Below are 18,530 nucleotides of genomic sequence, written 5' to 3'. Positions count from 1 at the left end.
AATGTAAGCACATGGAAATGCATGAATCTCACATCACATTTTGAAGGTGTCTTGCACCAAACTTTAATGTTAGCTTGAATATGAGAAATCAAACCCAAACCTCTTTTTTTTTTTCTTTTTTTTTTTTTTAACTAAACATAGATTCATTATTTTTCTGTGAACATAAAACATCATCATACCCATATTCAGACACAGGCAGGTATAGCAAAATGGATTAAATTAATAAATTACAGAAAACAAAACTGAAAAGTAACTCACCCAGAGAGCCTGGCTGTTCACTACATGAAGGTGAGGAGTCCATAAAGGAGGAAATATAAGGGAAGCACTAAGAATATGTTCAGTTAGGTCTAAAGGTCTTCTAATCTGTGTGTTTACTCTGAAAAAAATGATTTTGTCCCAAAAGCAGGTGTAAGAAAATCACAGTTTTGCCTTGGCGACTCTACATTCTTTGGTTAACAAAACAAACTGACCAGGGACTGTATGATTACTGAAGAGGAAACAGGTGAGTGTGGGTGGAGACTGGGCCAAAGGTGGGAACCTGTAGGTGAGTGGAGGAATGTGTGGGAGAGATGGGAACCCACAGAACAGGGAACTAGAAAAAAAGAAACTGGGGAACAGATGGAACTATAACAAGATTTAATTTAAAGGTTCGATTTATATAAATACATCAAATAAGTCATGTCAATACAAAATAAATAATGTGAATTAATGCTGAACTATAAATACAATGACTACATTCATACAATAGTTTGTCTGTTATCTTGTTTATGCTTTGATAACATTTTAAGAACATTTCTATTCTATGGTTTATTTCAGTAGCTAAGTAATTATTTTATGTTGATGAAAGGTTCGTTTATTAATTAATGACCAATTTATTTATTTTTCTTATCAATGAAAGAGGGCACTTTTCAGTTTATATTTTGCACACAAAATTAACTTTAAAAAATGTGTTATTTTATTTACACATATATATATATATATATATGTTATTTGTGTACAAAGTTTTGAAAATATAAACAGACACCTTTGGAACGGGAGCAAATTTTGCCTAATTTTTTTCAGTCAAAAATGCTGAAGTGAGAGTTGGGGGTACTTGGCTAAAAAGTATATTTCAAGGGGTACTACACTGTAAAAAGTTTGAGAAACACTGGATTATATGAATGAACTAACTCAGGACTCTTCTGCCTTTATACTATATTGAAATGAGCAGAAAACAAGCCTATTTAGCTGTGCTTTAACTACATGCACATTAGAGCTGATAAAACATGGCAGTGTATGACAATGTATCATCATTGTATGGATCATCAAAGGGAGAGGAGAGTACATACAGTCGTGGAAAAAATTATTAGACCACCCCTTGTTTTTTTCAATTTCTTGTTCATTTTAATGCCTGGTACAACTAAAGGTACATTTGTTTGGACAAATATAATATCAACAAAAATAGCTCATTAGAGTTTAATTTCAGAGCTGATATCTAACCATTTTCCATGTTTTCTTGATAATAACCAAAATCACTTCAGTTCTTACATCAATATCTATGGCATTGTACTGACAAAAACAGTGCTTTTAGGCATTCCATGTTTTCTTTTCTGTCTGTTTTAATCACATGATACACACAGGAGTTAGTATTTGATTGGATAGCCATTGTTTTTGATGACTTTTGATGGTCTAATAATTTTTTCCGCGCCTGTATTTTAATTATAGGGCTGCAGAATTTGGTGAAAAAGTCAATGTGATTTTGAATTAAGTTTATTTATTGGTCATTTAAGAAGATATACAGTTTCCAGTTGATCTTTGAAGCTCTAAGTGCAAAATATAAGAACAGAACAGCTTATAAAAATAGCAGAGGATAGAGGATATTCCCTATAAATAAAAGGATAGTTAATTTTAAGAGGCTGTGGTGCAGCTTTTGGTTGATGACAGTCCACCGAGTCTCTGAGCTCACACTGTGAAACCGGAGGTCATGCTCCTCTGCTTTTGAAGAAACCATCACTGAGCCACTTCATCAGAGGTTCCCTGCTCCTCCACATGTCCAGGCCGTGACCCCCCCAGCAGGAAACCTCATTCTCCGCCTGCCCAGCCCCTCGATCAGGACTGTCAAAACACCAGCCACCTGCTCGGAGATGCGGCAGCCGGCACACACTTCACAGACGACCGTAGACGAATAGAGGAGCTGCATCACTACAGATATAAGCATATGCACACTGTGGTTCATTCTATAATACTTGTCTTTTTTTCTATAGGTGCAGGAGCAGAGGTCAGGAAGGTTTTTTTATTGGTCAAATCAAATAATCTTTTTAGGAGCGAATCCAGGTCCTGTCATGATACACTTGCTTCATTTTGGCATGTAATAAACCCATTCATATTTCGTAAAATGGTCATGGAAAAATCTTCAAAAAAGTCTTAAACAACGAACATTCATCTCTGTCAATTATTTTGAAAGTATCATGGAGAATGATGTAAAGCCGGGGTGTCAAAGTCATTTTAGTTCAGGAGCCACATTCAGCTAAACTTGATCTGCAGAGGGCCGAACCAGTAAAATAATAACATAATAATATATAAATAATGTCAACTCCAAACTTTTCTCTATGTTTCAGAGCAAAAAAAGTAAATTTACATTATGAAAAAGTTTACATCTACAAACTATCCTTTCAAACATTGTGAATAACATGAACAAACGGAAACAATAAGTGTAACTTTAACAATATTCTGCCTCAGTTTATCATTTACACATGTACATTATAACTTACAGATCACAGTGGATCTACAAATACACAAAAAATTTAGTAACAGGCTGAATATTGTGAAAATTGTACTTACTTCCCTTAAGACATTTCAGGTTGTTCATATTTGTTCAGGTTATTCACATTTTTTTGCAAAATTATACTTTGTTTTAATGTAAATACATGAAAATATTTACATTTTCGAAGAGAAAATTTTGGATTTGTCATTATTTCTATGTTATTATGATAGTATTTTACTGAATCCTGCCCATTTGAAATTGAATTAGTCTGAATGTGGAACCTGAACTAAAAGGATTGTTAATATCTGAGTGTAATTTTTGCATTTCACAAATTCATCCTAAGAGCCGGAACGGACCCTTTGGCGGGCCAGATTTGGCCCCTGGGCTGCATGTTTGACACCTGTGCTATAAAGGAAGAATGTCAATGTTTTTCTTGAGAGGCCATTATGGTTGAATAATTGTTCTGTTTTATTGTTCATTGTGTATCATGTATGTGTTTTATATAGTTCTGACTTGTATGTCTGCTGCCTTGGCCTGGTCTTCCTTGCAAAAGAGATTTCTAATCTCAATCGTTGCCTCGCAGCAAGCAGGTCCTGGGTTCGATTCCAGCCAGCTACTGATAGGTTAGTTGCTCAGCCTAAAATTGCCCATAGGTGTAAATGTGAGAGTGATTGGTTGTTTGTCTCTATGTGATGAACAGGAGACTCATGTAGGGTGTATCCCCCCTTCGCCCATAGGTAGCTGGGATAGGCTCCAGCACCCCCCACGACCCTAGTGAGGATAAAGCAGTTTCAGAAGATGAACAAATGAAATCATATATATATATATATATATTTTTTTTTTTTTTTTTTTTTTACCAAGATAATGCATGGTTTTGGCCACTGCCTATAGATCTGTGTGAACTGTCTGTAACTTCTGAATGAACTAAAAAATTCGGTTGTTGAAGATATTACCATTTTTGCTTCATTGGATTTCATTCAGATGCGGATAGACTTGATTTACTGTTTTAAGGAATGTCTTTAGATGTAATCACTCTCACAACAGAGTTTAACAGAAGAAACCATGTTTTGGATGGGGGATGGGCCAGTCGTCATGATTCATGCTGACATTATGAGAGGATAATTACATTAAAAGCTTGCCTTGGGCAGCTTTAAATTCTTGCAAACAGAGTTACTTTAAAGCAACCCTTTTTTCATTCATATTCTCTAATTCACCTTTGATGAGTTATTCCTTCCACCTGTGGTGTTTCCATATATCCGCTCAAATCTGACCGTCTGCACCTGATTATTTTCCCATAAATCTCCACCCAACACAGAGCACTACATCATCAGGCCTCTCGTCCACATTTCCCAAAGGAGATCATTAACTTTTCCTTGCAAACAGAATGATGACTTATCCCTTCAGAAAGGAATTGATGGCTGAAATAATTTGATTTCAATACCCATTTAAAGTCAATTTAGCTGCTGACAGTATGATGTATTTTCAGGTGTATGGATATCAGCTGCACAAACAGTGTGTTAGTGTAGGATGAATAATGTGGAGGAAATGGGATCTCAGGAGAGGAACTGTGACCTGACCTTCTATCAAAACCAATGCCGACAGTTATTTTATGTAATTTTACTTACAAGCTACTACTTCTATGTGACTTGAGAGTCAAAAACAACATGTACTGTGTTTTATAGAGCAAAGTGGATGAGTGACGAAGGGATGGGAGCCGCCTGCCAAACCTCACATGCGTCTTCAGTCATGGCCAATTACAAGTGGCAAAGAAACTGGCAGCTGATGTTACGGCGCAGGCAGGCACAGACAAAAGCATCCTGACAAAATAACCCTGATTATCAGTGTGTGCAACGAAAACCGAACATTACCCTGCAATCAGCGCACAGCCTGAGGTCAGGCCCTGACAGAGCTCATGCCATACCTCCCAGGATCTGTCTGACGGAGACACCGCCGCTCCTGCTATCAAGGAGTCTCACAATAGCACCCAAGGACCTGATACCTTAATGTGGCTTTGTTCAAGAAGACCTTTTGTCACTGACTCCATCAGCCCCCTGGGGTCCGGCTGTGGTGTGGAGGTGACATAGGGTCACTGTTGTCCTGGGTGGCCTCTGGTGGTTCTGCTGTCATCCTGCTGGAGGCAGCGTTCATGTGGCCATGACGTCTAACCAGGCTTATATTCCTGTGTCCTCAGAACATGTAACCTCCAATTCTCAGGATGTTCAGCACTGAACTTCACACCATGAAGCCAAAACAAGGCATGTAAACCCAACAGTTCACATCACACAGGGTAATTCACAATAACAGTAATGTTGGCGTAACTGGGACCAGACGCTGTCATGACCACTTGTAGACTGTACCTTTAAGATCTGGTTTTTCTTTTGTACCTTCATGGGTCAGTTGCATGCTAAAATAATTTATGAACTATGCTTTTAAACATCAGGGTTTCTGCAGGTATCAGCAAATCTAATTAAATGCTCTTTAATGCCCTTTTTAATGCCGCTTTAAACAAATTTAATGCCCATGTCCAACTGCAGATACAGTTTTATGTATAGTTTTATATATACATGGTGGTTTACTGTTGACAGGCTTTAACCAGGTTCTGAATAGTTCCTCCTCCAGTCACTTCTGCTGAAAGCTGCATTTTCCCATTTTTCCAACATTTGCTAATATTCCCTCCATTCTTTCGCCACAACATGAGCATTCTCACTACACATTGTATCCCAAGGTGTTGTGACTTCATGTATCGGCCATAAACAATAGCCAACTCTGCTTGTCAATCATCACAGTATACTTCTGATCAAAATGATGAAATGTTTATATAATCAAAATAAATCGTGAATATCAATGCTTTTTTTTCATTAAGTGTATTTAATTTTTTAATGCCTCTGGACATTGAATTTAATACTTTTTAATGCTATTTACGGCCTTAAATTATTTCACAAAATATATTTAATGACTTAATGTTTTTAATGACCTGCAGAAACCTTGAAAATTGTGTGGACTCCTGAACAAGCTCATACTAGTATTATTATTAGGCCTCGTAACTGGTCCATGCACAAAAGCTTTTATAGATGAAAAGCAGTTTTAATGATGTATATTTGTATTATTTTTTATTCTTATTCATGTGTGTATGCATGCATGTGTGTGTGTGTGCCTGTCTATCTATATAAATGCAGAACATACAACTCTGAATAAATCTGTAAATCTGTATCATACAAATGCTGATGATGCAAGTTTATCCTGGCAGTACATTTTGGACATGTCAGCCCCCCCCCCCAGTTCTCTTTTTATTATCTTTTATAATCTTTTTAATCATCTGAAAATTGTAACTGAATCACACAGCAATACGTCTGTGACTCTATAGACAACACAGATAAGGATGATTGGTCCTCCCTCAGCAATACAAAACATGTAATTTATCCAATATAAAACTAAGAACTAAACTCCCTAGAACAGGAATGCTGGGGGGCACATTTGTGATTTGACAAAATTAAAAGAAAAAAAAACCATTGATGCAAAAGGGCTAAAAAGGAAAAAGGGGTGAAATGGACAAAAGACGGACATGTCGGTTTCATTCTAGAGTACACTCAAAACAAACCAAAGTATATGAAACATGAGTGAGAGCTGTATTTCAGAAGAAATCCACAGTTTTGGAGCCCTAATGAAGCAAACAGTGAAGTGATCTGATGAACAACAGTTGGTGCTAAACAGTGAGAAGAACTCTGTGAAAATGGCATCAGTTAGCACTCTGCAAAAATTAAAATCTTACCAAGTGTAGTTTTCTCATTTCTAGTCAAAATATCTCATCACACTTAAAATAAGACATAATCACCTAAAGAGTAATTTTTCAGTGAGATATAAGAACTTATTTTTAGACACTTGATCTTAAAAATCTTATTTGAAGAAATCTTACCAAGATAATTTTCACTTGTTCCATTGGCAGATTTTTTTGCTTGAATTAAGCAAAAAAAAATCCTGAATTACGAAAAAAAAAAAAAAAAAAAAAAAGTCTGCCAATGGAACAAGTGAAAATTATCTTGTAAGATTTCTTGAAATAAGATTTTTAAGATCAGTTGTCTAAAAATAAGTTCTTATATCTCACTGAAAAGTTACTCTTTAGGCGATTATGTCTTATTTTAAGTGTGATGAGATATTCTGACTAGAAATGAGAAAAATACACTTGGTAAGATTTGGATTTCTGCAGTGCAGTTTATCACTACTGAAAACACGTTATCAGACTTGTTTTAGTCTAATAGCCTTGTTAAATGTGTGCCTGGTGAATGCTTATTAAATAAAAACCCTCTAGTTAGTTATGTACATGGTGGGGAAGCAAAATTTACAATGAGCATTTAGTTGTTTTTTCTCAGCAGGCACTACGTCAGTTGTTTTGAAACCAAACATATATTGATGTCATAATCATACCTAACACTATTATCCATACCTTTTCAGAAACTTTTGCCCATATGAGTAATCAGGAAAGCAAACGTCAAAGTGTGTGTGATTTGCTGAATGCACTCGTCACACCAAAGGAGATTTCAAAAATAGTTGGAGTGTCCATAAAGACTGTTTATAATGTAAAGAAGAGAATGACTGCCTCAAAATATTTTAAATTTGGCTTCCCCACCCTGTAAATATGTATTTTCTCATTTGATACTGGTAACATGAACTCACAGTATGAAAGTAGCAAAGTGCAAAAATGAAAATCATAATAATAATTCCTGTCTTATGAGTTAAATGATGACATACAGTTCTATCAACATAACTCTGGCAAGTCAGTGATAACAAAACTGAAGTAGTACATTAAAAAAAAGAAAAGAAAGTGCAGACTCCAGGTCAGCTGAGGGTGAGACCTCGAGCATAAACTGCAAACTGAGCAGCACTGAGATGATGCATTTATCAAGAGGAAACACATTAAGTCACTTTTACTGATGTGCAACATGTTCCTGTGTCAGCTTTTTTGCAAATCAAAGGGAGGCTGTGATGCTTCAGAAATACGAAGAGTAATTTATACTAGCACCAGGAGTTTGGACCTATAGAAAACATGTGCCTCCACATCTGCACAACGGCCTACTTTCAACTATCTGCATGTGTGTGAAAGTGTGTGTCAAATACAGGCTGAGACAGAAGATAAAACACTGAGAAGATATGAAAGATGCCTGTTAAAGTGTTTTTCTGTGGATGATTATTGGACCAAGATTATTAAAAGTTGTAAAAAAAAAATGGTTGGAATGTAATATTATTTCCATTACTTTAACCAATGAACTTCAGTAGAGTGTGGTTCAGCTCCAGTTAAGACAGAAAATTATGAATCTTATTATTAATATTTTAATTTACCACTTAAAGACTTAAAGCTATTTTTTGGTGACTTCCAAATGGATTTTTCTCTACATTTAATCTTTCCTCAGTAATTTATCACCATTTACTACAATATCATCCTCTTCGTATTGCATTTTTCTGTGAAATGCAGGTATTATTCACTGTGTCAACAATCCCATATGGTCTAGCAGTTAGGATTCCTGGTTTTCCCCCAGGTTCGACTCCTGGTATGGGAACTCACCTTTAACCCAGTACAATGGGAATGAAATACAATATTCTCTGAGCTTGTAATAACAATTCAATATTTATTCAAACACAAATGCACTACTTATATAGACTTGTTCATAGATAAACATACTGTTAAGATTGTGTCTATTCATATTTTATGTCTATTTTTCTTATTTTACTTTTTAGTTTTTGTAAGTTTATATTCACTCTATTCTTATTTTTTTACGTATTGGTTTTTTATTCCTATTTTTGCACTGATTGGAGAAGCACTTCTAATTTCATTGCATACACAATGATAATAAAAGCTATTCTGATTCTGATGTTATTTACTAATCATATAGATGCTCATAAAAGTAAATTAAGATTATTATATCAAAACAGACAAAAAAGGAAGAAAAAAATTACTTTTGCACCAAAATATATCATTAACTAAATTTTAAAACAAATGTCTAAAACCACTGTCATGTCAAACTACATGTGTTTTCCATTACTTAATGATTAATTGAATAATATTAGTTTAAATTCTTATTGGTTTATTATTATAATTATAATAATAATAATTATTATTATTATATAATGAGGAAACCCAAGACCTTTAGGAACTGAAAATGAAAGGAAAAAACTATGACATCAGCATGATTTAAGAAACCACTGTTTACTAAATGTCCTATAGTGTTAAGGGTTCATGGTGTTTTCTGAGGACTGACTCCAGATCCAAACCACTACCTTGGTTGAGGACATTTACAGGAGAATAAACCTAGCATAAATGATTTAATAGTGGGGGAAAACTACAGGACCTGTGAAAACTTGTATGACATGGGAAGAACCTGCAAAGCAGATCCAGAAACGTCTTAAATACTGGAAAAGTCCCCCTGAAAGTTTTATTCAAATCAATCAATAGGATGTTAAAAAAAAAAAAGTTAATGATGTAGCACAAATCAGGTCATTAATCTGAAATTATTTATTCAGTCTTTAGAAAAACCAGGATATGTTTCTTAACAGTTTGAATAGGGGTGTAACGGTACAGAAAAACAGGGGTCTTCGGTTCAATTCATTTTCGGTACAGTGATGGAGACCAGTGTGTGTGTGGGGGTGCGCTCTGGAACTATGACATCTCAACAAATATTGTTCAGTCACTTGTGCATTAACAGGCACCCCGTGTTACGTATTTCTGAATGTTCAATCTTCGTCTTGGGTTATGGCAAACACTGTAATTTGCTGAGTGTTTTTGAATGCCTCACAGTATTCGCTGAGGTGCTGTGAACTTGACAGTAACACCACAGCAGAGGCACGGTGAAGGAGAAGAGGAGCAGGTTCACTTGATTTTGCCAACTTGAGTTAAAAACTAAAAACTTTTTAGCTATGAAGGAACTCTTTTGTGCCACAAAACTGCAACATACTGAAAACCGAAAATGAAACCGAACATGCTTCGAATGTCCAACCAAGTTTCTGTGCCTCTGTTATACTCTCGTTGTCATGTTCTGGTTTCTTTGCAGCGTCGCTCCTGAATGTACAAAGAGGAAACCCTGCACATGGGTTCTACTTAAGGCCATCCTCTGCTTCCCGAGTGTTTGCATTCTTCACATAGGCTACATGTACAGGGTGGGGAAGCAAAATTTACAATGAGCATTTAGTTGTTTTTTCTCAGCAGGCACTACGTCAATTGTTTTGAAACCAAACATATATTGATGTCATAATCATACCTAACACTATTATCCATACCTTTTCAGAAACTTTTGCCCATATGAGTAATCAGGAAAGCAAACGTCAAAGAGTGTGCGATTTGCTGAATGCACTCGTCACACCAAAGGAGATTTCAAAAATAGTTGGAGTGTCCATAAAGACTGTTTATAATGTAAAGAAGAGAATGACTATGAGCAAAACTATTACGAGAAAGTCTGGAAGATACTATTAAAGAAGAATGGGAGAAGTTGTCACCCGAATATTTGAGGAACACTTGCGTAAGTTTCAGGAAGCGTGTGAAGGCAGTTATTGAGAAAGAAGGAGGACACATAGAATAAAAACATTTTCTATTATGTCAATTTTCTTGTGGCAAATAAATTCTCATGACTTTCAATAAACTAATTGGTCATACACTGTCTTTCAATCCCTGCCTCAAAATATTGTAAATTTTGCTTCCCCACCCTGTATTCATTTGGTACATCTCCGGTATTGAAGCGAAGGCCCCAAACCGAAACCGTTGGGTACAAATGAGTGCACCGTTACACCCCTAGTGTTGAACAGTGCATATATGACTGGAATTGTCCAAAAAGCTGCACATCATTTCCAAAAACCAGTGATGTCCAAACAAAACATTTCTAACCATCTGTCTGGGCTTGAACCCTACCATTGCTGCTTGCTTCTATATTTGTATAAATGATGTGGTAATGTGAGCTACATGAACTGACTGACGTCTTGCTTTTTTCACTAAATTTCAGTGCAAATTCATTACAAAGTATTTTGCAGGGATCCCTCTGATATGCCTTTTAAGACAGGTAAAGACAGATGCATGGGTTGTGTCTGCAGGAGCCCCCACGTCTACCACCGGGGAGTGCAGCTTTTCACATGGGACTGCGCTGTGTTCCTGGTGCACATGTACTGTCAGTGGGAATAAGACAGAATGCAACCTGAGCCTGTACAGCTACACTCTGCTGAAGACCGGGGTGCAGCCTTCATCCAGCTCCAGGATTAATTAAAACAAAATGATGGTCTGGGACGATCGGCCGGGTCACGTTTCACACATGAAAAGAAAGCGGTGAGATGAAAACCCCGTCTGCAACCGGAGCCGGCCGGGCCATTGTTTTTTGAATGTGGATGCTGTCCCTCGGTGTCCTCACCGTTCCCATGTTGTCATCCTGGGGCCACCTACGTAGTAGTGAGGGGCTTCTGTTTGTGTGCGCTCACCCAGTGACCCGACACACAGCCTGAGAACTTGTCCAGGTCAAGGATCCTCTTTTAATAGTGACCACCTGCTCCTTATGTCCATAGCAAAGCTGTTTGTGATGTCACACTTTCTAAATCTGTTTGCTATTTACTGCGCTGATACAGTACACAAGCAGGATGAAAGCTGCTGGCACACGCTCTCATTGTGTTGTTTGTTGTCACATATTTATCATGCTTCACTCTGACAGGGCATGTTTATTGTTTTCTGATATAAAGTCTATAAAACATGTCATCACTCGCACATTCACACACAAGGTGTTCATGCTGCGTTTGTCGTGCTGTTGATCATTTTTAGATTTGGACTGATTCACTGGTTTTTGCCTCAGTTTAGTTTACATCCCATGGTCCATATTCACACATGCTAGCATAGCCTCTTAAGCCCAGTTGCCCCTGGTACCAGAGGTAGCCACAGTTCTGTCTATGTTGCCACGGTAATGCTACACGACGCTTGTAGCAATATACAGGGTGACACAAAAAAACGGGAACTTTTTAACAATCCAATAAAACCAAGAGTGATGGAAGAAAAATATTTTATTCATAGTAATTGAAACCTTAGAACATATCATTTAAGAAACAATGATGGAATTTTCATTTTTTTTAAATTACTTCCTGTAGATGGCGTCCTCCTGTATGAATGCATTCTTGAAATCTGCTGTTGAGATCCTCATTGACCGCTGCAACATCTCAGCTGGGATACTGTGAATTTCATCCTGAATTCTCTGTTTTAACTCATCCAGAGTTCTTGGTCGAGTCGTGTACACTTTACTCTTGAGATAGCCCCACAAGAAAAAATCACAAACGGACAAATCTGGCGATCTAGGGGGCCAGGGAACGTTACCGAATCTTGATATCACACGGTTACCGAACAATTCTCGCATAGCCGCCAATGGTTACTAAAATGGGGGTGTGTTTATTTGCTCAAGGTCACTGTCTCGCATTGCTGCCACTTGCTCATGTCTGCCAATACGCACTTCAAAAATTCCCGTTTTTTTGGGTCACCCTGCAATTTTTAAAAAATGAAAATTCCATCATTGTTTCTTAAATGGCATGTTTTAAGGTTTAAATTACTATGAATAAAATATTTTTCTTCCATCACTCTTGGTTTTATTGGATTGTTAAAAAGTTCCCGTTTTTTTGTGTCACCCTGTACAAACACTATTGAAGCACTCTGACTGGAAGAACATACGCTAAAAACTCAACAAACACAATCCGAACAAGCACTTAAATAGGCAAATATCTAAAACAAGCTAACAGTCTGAGACCAGTGTATGTCATGATGAGATAAACTTTGTGCCGCTAAGCTAACACTACGCAGATCCAACAATACAAGTATTATTTCTCTAACACTAAAACCCACTGAATAAGACAAAGAATAGCAAAAATAAAGAACACATCATGGCACAATGATTACAAATTTTGTGTTACCGCTGTTTTCTGGTGATAACTTGGTCTAAATGAATGAAACTTCTGCTATTGGCTAATGCATTGTTTTGTGTTATATTTAAATGATTCTGACTTAAATGGCCCAGGGTTTAACAGAATAATGTCATACTACTGGGTTTTGTATAAACACAGGGAACTGACCATGTTAACATTTCACTGCTTCCATAATGATTAACCACTAAAAATACAATGGACTATGAAAAAATACTGTTGCTACTTGACGAAGCTAACAGTAGCCGTCATTCACTTTGTAGCTAACATGCTCAGTACAACATATATTTCAGTGAAAGGTTCATAAATTCAACCCAACAGTATAAGAAAACCCACACTGCATGGAGGCTTCTTAGTGAACAGCCCAAGTGCTAACCACTACACCATCACACACTGTGTTCATGTAGAACAGTGGTTTCTGAACCTTTCCAGCTCCAGACCCAAACTATCTGTTCAATGTTTCATCGGGACCCAAGTTCACAAAAAATACACCATGAACTGTCACATTTTCTGACAATCTTTTAGCACTGAAAAAGTAATGTTTTTCTTTGTTTGTTTTGTTTTTATAGTTTTTGTCTTGATGCGTCTTTTTAATTCTTCCTATCTACTTGTGCCTTTTACATTATTTGTATCTTTTTGTATCAGTTGAATTCTTTCCACTTTGTTACTTTTTTACAACTGATTTGCCTTTCACATGGCTCTGGTTAGGTCTCTATCTACAGAATCATTTACTATTGCCATATATTATTTCTCTTCTATTACTGGGTGAGCCAGTTAAAGGCAGACTTAGGCTACGTTCAGACTGCAGGTAAATGTGGCCCAAATACAAGTTTTTTTGCCCACATGTGACCTGTATCTGATCTGTTAAAGACAGTTTGAACAGCACTAATCTGATTTTTTCAAATCCGACCCAGGCCACTTTCAGATGTGGTCCTAAATCTGATACATATTTTAAATTTTGCAATATCGACTTCAGTCTGAACGGCCAAGTCGCATTTATCCGACCTTTACACCATTAAAATGCGACAAGTGTCACAATTCTGCATCCCAGGAGGAGGAGCGGTGGGAAAAACATATTTACTTCTGTAAACACAGTGCATTACTGCGTGATCATGTATCACATCAGGACCTCTTTTGTGCATGTGGGTCACTTCAGGGTCGCATTCAGTTCATATTCAAAACTAACAGAAGTCACATTTAATATGTAATATGAATGAACACCCAAAAAAATGGATTTTCACCCAAAAATCCAAATTATGCATGAAGATCTGCTGTCTGAAAGTAGACTTAGTGACATGTCTTCATTTGAGTGTGGGTTATTTTTGATAATGATCATATTGATAATTATTTAGTATTTTCCATTTTCCTGACTCCAGGACCTCCATATTCTTTGTTTTTATTGTTTTAGTTGTTATTTCACTTTCATCGCCTTTACATTTAAATGGTTTGACAAAATGGCACTAAATTCAACACAAACATTTGGACTAAAAGAGGAATGGAAAAGATTTTTCTCATCACTGGTCAAAGGTTTATCTATGATTAAGTAAGGGTTTTTTATTTTTAACAATCAAACTCTACAAGTAGCTCAGAGCTCTGAAAGGTGCAGCTTTAAGTCTTATTGATATACTTCAAGGATTTCCGTGGTTTGAAGACAACACAGATAATATTCTCATCAGTGAGTCATGGCAGAAAAATGTCAGCTGAGAGGAAACCAAGTGAAAGAGGCTCAGTTGTTTGATTAATTGGTGAGTAAATTACAATCAAAGTCTATGTGAATCATCTCCAATTGTTCCAACAGTGTGTTTTTATCAGCATCAGTATCTGAGCTTTGCATGACTGCTTCGACGGCAGAATTCCAGGTATTTTGTATTTCAGGACAACTCTGTCACAACCAGCACATGTTCCTGATCCAACTTGCAGGTTAAATGATTGAGCTGCTCTTGCTACAGGCGATATGAGTCTTCATACAGGAGCTCTGCAGCTCTGTGATTAACATTAAATGAGTGGAAATGTGATTATTGTGCACATCAGGCCCGGGCCGTTCAGGTTCAGGGTGGTTCACATGTAAAGACACACAGGGTGTGTTTAAGCCTGAGCTGAGCATAAGGTCACACCTGAGTCCAACATGGAGGTGTCCTGTTCTAGTACCCTGACTTTTGATTGAGCTGGAAAAACATTATTGGGTCCGATGAAGCGGTAACACGTGGACACATTTTGTGCTCAACAGTCTCTGTCATGTAAGCAGAGTAACTTACATGGATGTATTATACATATTTGAGTAGGTATTTATAAGCACTTTAACATTATGTATAACAAAATTTGGGGAGATAAAATTTTTAGGTGAAAAATGTCAAATTACTGCTCTGTAAGCTTCATGCAAACATTCAAAACATGCGGTTCTCGACAGAAATTGATACGAAGTAGGACAAAATCTTTTAGATATTATGTTCAGTTATGCTGAAAATAAAGTTTGGAGTAAAATATTGAAAAGTCTCGGTTTTATTGACATTAGCAGGTGGTCACATGTGGACAGGTTGCCATAGTAACACGTGGATGACTCTTTACCCTTGTATGCATCACCCAAAATGTTAACTTATTTTTTAAAACAACAAGTCAGATATAATCCCAATGCTTTATTTAATGTATTTAAAACTAACAGTGTTATTTACAACTTGTGGTGGTCGATACTGACATAGGTAAACTACAAATAAAGAGTTATTTCTCTGTAACAGTTCACAGATAGTCTTTTTAAATGTGACACATTGAATACATTTTCAAATTTTTTAGATGTAATTTTTTTGTGTCAATTTCAAGCTATATTTTTTATGTCTGAGGCATGGCTATGGTGTAAAAGTACAATTAGCTTTTTTCTTTAAAAAGGATGACAGTTCCATAAAATAGAGATCTTTAGCTAAAAAATTTGTCCACTTGATAAATGATGTGTGCAACGGTTGGTCGGTAGGTAGGTAGGTAGGTAGGTAGATAGGTAGATAGATAGGTAGATAGGTAGGTAGATAGATAGATAGATAGATAGATAGATAGATAGATAGATAGATAGATAGATAGATAGATAGATAGATAGATAGATAGATAGATAGATAGATAGATAGATAGATAGATAGATAGATAGATAGATAGATAAACCCAAGGGAAATTCACGATGACGTTCACTACTGCTTGATCGGACCCTATTATATTTATATTTATTATATTTAGCGGACTTTATTATATTTATAGGCCTTTTTTCAGCTTTGTGACAACACATAATCCAGCTAATATGAGTCTTTTAAAGAGTCACAGAGTTCACTATGTAAAAATCATGCATCTGTTGAAGTGAGTGAACTCCATTTCTACAATACAGCCCGATCAAGTGGTAACACGTGGACACATTTTGTGTTCAACAGTCTCTGTCATGTAAGCAGAGTAGGGATGTAACAATATGAAAATGGCATAACACGGTTATTGTGACCAAAATTATCATGGTTATCATTATTATCGCGATATTGTTGAAATTGTGCTCAACATGTTGAAAAAGTGCTTATAAACACACTGAAATAATTTAACCAAGTTGTATTTTGAAAAATAAATAAATAAATAAAATTAAATAATAGCCACAATCTACTCTCTGGTGGCAGAAACATTAAAATATTAACATGTAAACAATCAAATATACAAATGTGCATTAAAGATGTCACCTTAGGGGCACTGTTTGACCATTTTCCAGATCAAGTTTGAGTTGTTTGAGTTTCTTTTTCATAGATAGATAGATAGATAGATAGATACTTTATTAAACCCAAGGGAAATTCACGATGATGTCCACTACTGCTTGATCGGACCCTATTATATTTGAATATCTGGAATATCCATCATTGAATATCACACTTAACAAATTTTACAAGATGAAAATGATGCGAAAAATGCAATAAAGTGAAAAAAAGTCACAACAAAAATGAAAGCTAATAAAATGAATGTGAAGGTAACAATGGAGTGAAGTTAATATCCATTATTTTCCAGAATCGTCTGGATGTATTAATTTGACATGAGCTTCAGTTGATGTCACACAGAAGCGCTCTGTTGAAATGTTTTCCAGAGGTCTACTTTTAACTCTTATCCTCTGAATACATTGCTTCCTGTTGTTTGATTTGGAGACGAGAAGGTTGTGTGTGATGAGACGTTAGCATAAGAGGTTTCACTGAGCTTGTTTTGTCCACACTTAGTGCTAATTCCACAGATGAGTCGTAAACAGCCCTGCCTTCACCGTGAGTCACTGCAGTGTTAAAGTTTCCTCCTCTCACTCATAAACATGGAAGAACTGCTTGACCTTCATGTGAAAAGGCTGCTGTAGCTGTTTAACACAAGACCATGTGACGGTGTGAACAACATGATTACACAGACGCCAGCTGCTCCACCGCTGACTTACCGGGTGTATATCCCATTAATCCTCCATTTGACACTGTGATATATGTCACACATCTCACTTCTTTAACCGCAGCACACTCCATATTTTATTTTAAACCTAAATATCTTCATCATCGTCTGTTAACCCATACAGACCCAAACAACCACTGGCGACCAAAACAATTTACTGATCTAAACTGTTTAATACCTGTCAATCCATGTCAATAATTGGTGTAAAACACAGTTTGTCATCTTTTCATGGTGATCAGATATGACCCATTTGGGCATTCAGAGGCTCTGTAGTTACCGTGGAAACACCATCATCTTCTACAACATTGACTCACAAGTAAAACCCATGGAGTTGGATCAATGACAGTGGATGGACACACTGGGTTTATATTCAGTTAATGATGAATATTGTTGAAAAAGGCACATTTTCTTAATTTTTCTCAGTTTCTGATGTTAAGACAATTTTTTTTTAAACTGAGCTTTTAAGAACATCTACATGATCAGCAACTTAAATATGGAAAAATACAGAAGATAATTTTATAATAGATGGTGATAAATCACTTAAGAAAGGTTCAATAGAGAGAAAAAAAACATTTTGGAACTACCACAAAAGTAACTCTGGGTCTTTATGGGTTAATAGATGTTAGACTTGTTAATTTTATTCCTATTTTTTTTCTTATCCTATTCCTCTGTGTTGCCTCTATAGAAAAAACACCAATTTTCTTTAGAAAGTTGCATAAACCAGATTCTAATTTGTCATTTTAGAAGACATTCAGTCTGTCAAACTTATGTTAGTTCAGTTCACTTTCAGCCCAATATGACCTCAAGTAGGTTAGACAAGGAAAATTATATAACATAATAATAATAACATAATACATCAACAAACTGTCCTTTAAAAAAAAAAAAAAAAAAAAAGAATTACATGTACAACCATAAACAATGTGAAATTCCAAAAGAAAAATAAGTGTGATTTTAACAGCATTCAAGGTTCATTTTATTGTCATTCATTCCATGTTACACACGAAATGTCTCAACTTATCATTTATAAATGTGCATTACGATTTACAAATCACAGTGGATCTACCAAGGCGCAAACCATTTAGTAACAGACATAAGTGTTAAAACTCTACTTGCTTAATATATTTCAGGTTGTTCATATTAGTTCAGGTCATTCACATTTTTTTAAAGGATAGTTTGTAAATGTAAACATTTTCATGTAATTTCAGGTTTTTTGTTGTTTTTTTTCACTAAAACTAAGAGAAAAATTAGAGTTGTCATTATACGATGGTATTTTACTGGTCTGACCCACCTGAGATCAACCTGGGCAGTCTGTGACCCTGAACTAAAATTATTTTGACATCCTTGATTTTAATATCTGAGTGTAATTTTTGCATTTAACAAATTTATCCCATTGGCCGGATTCAACCCTTTGGTGGGCCAGTTTTTAGCCCGTGGGTCG

Source organism: Sphaeramia orbicularis, chromosome 4, assembly GCF_902148855.1.
Source record: "Sphaeramia orbicularis chromosome 4, fSphaOr1.1, whole genome shotgun sequence".
Lineage (NCBI taxonomy): Eukaryota > Metazoa > Chordata > Actinopteri > Kurtiformes > Apogonidae > Sphaeramia > Sphaeramia orbicularis.
Note: the sequence above shows the minus strand (reverse complement) of the source record.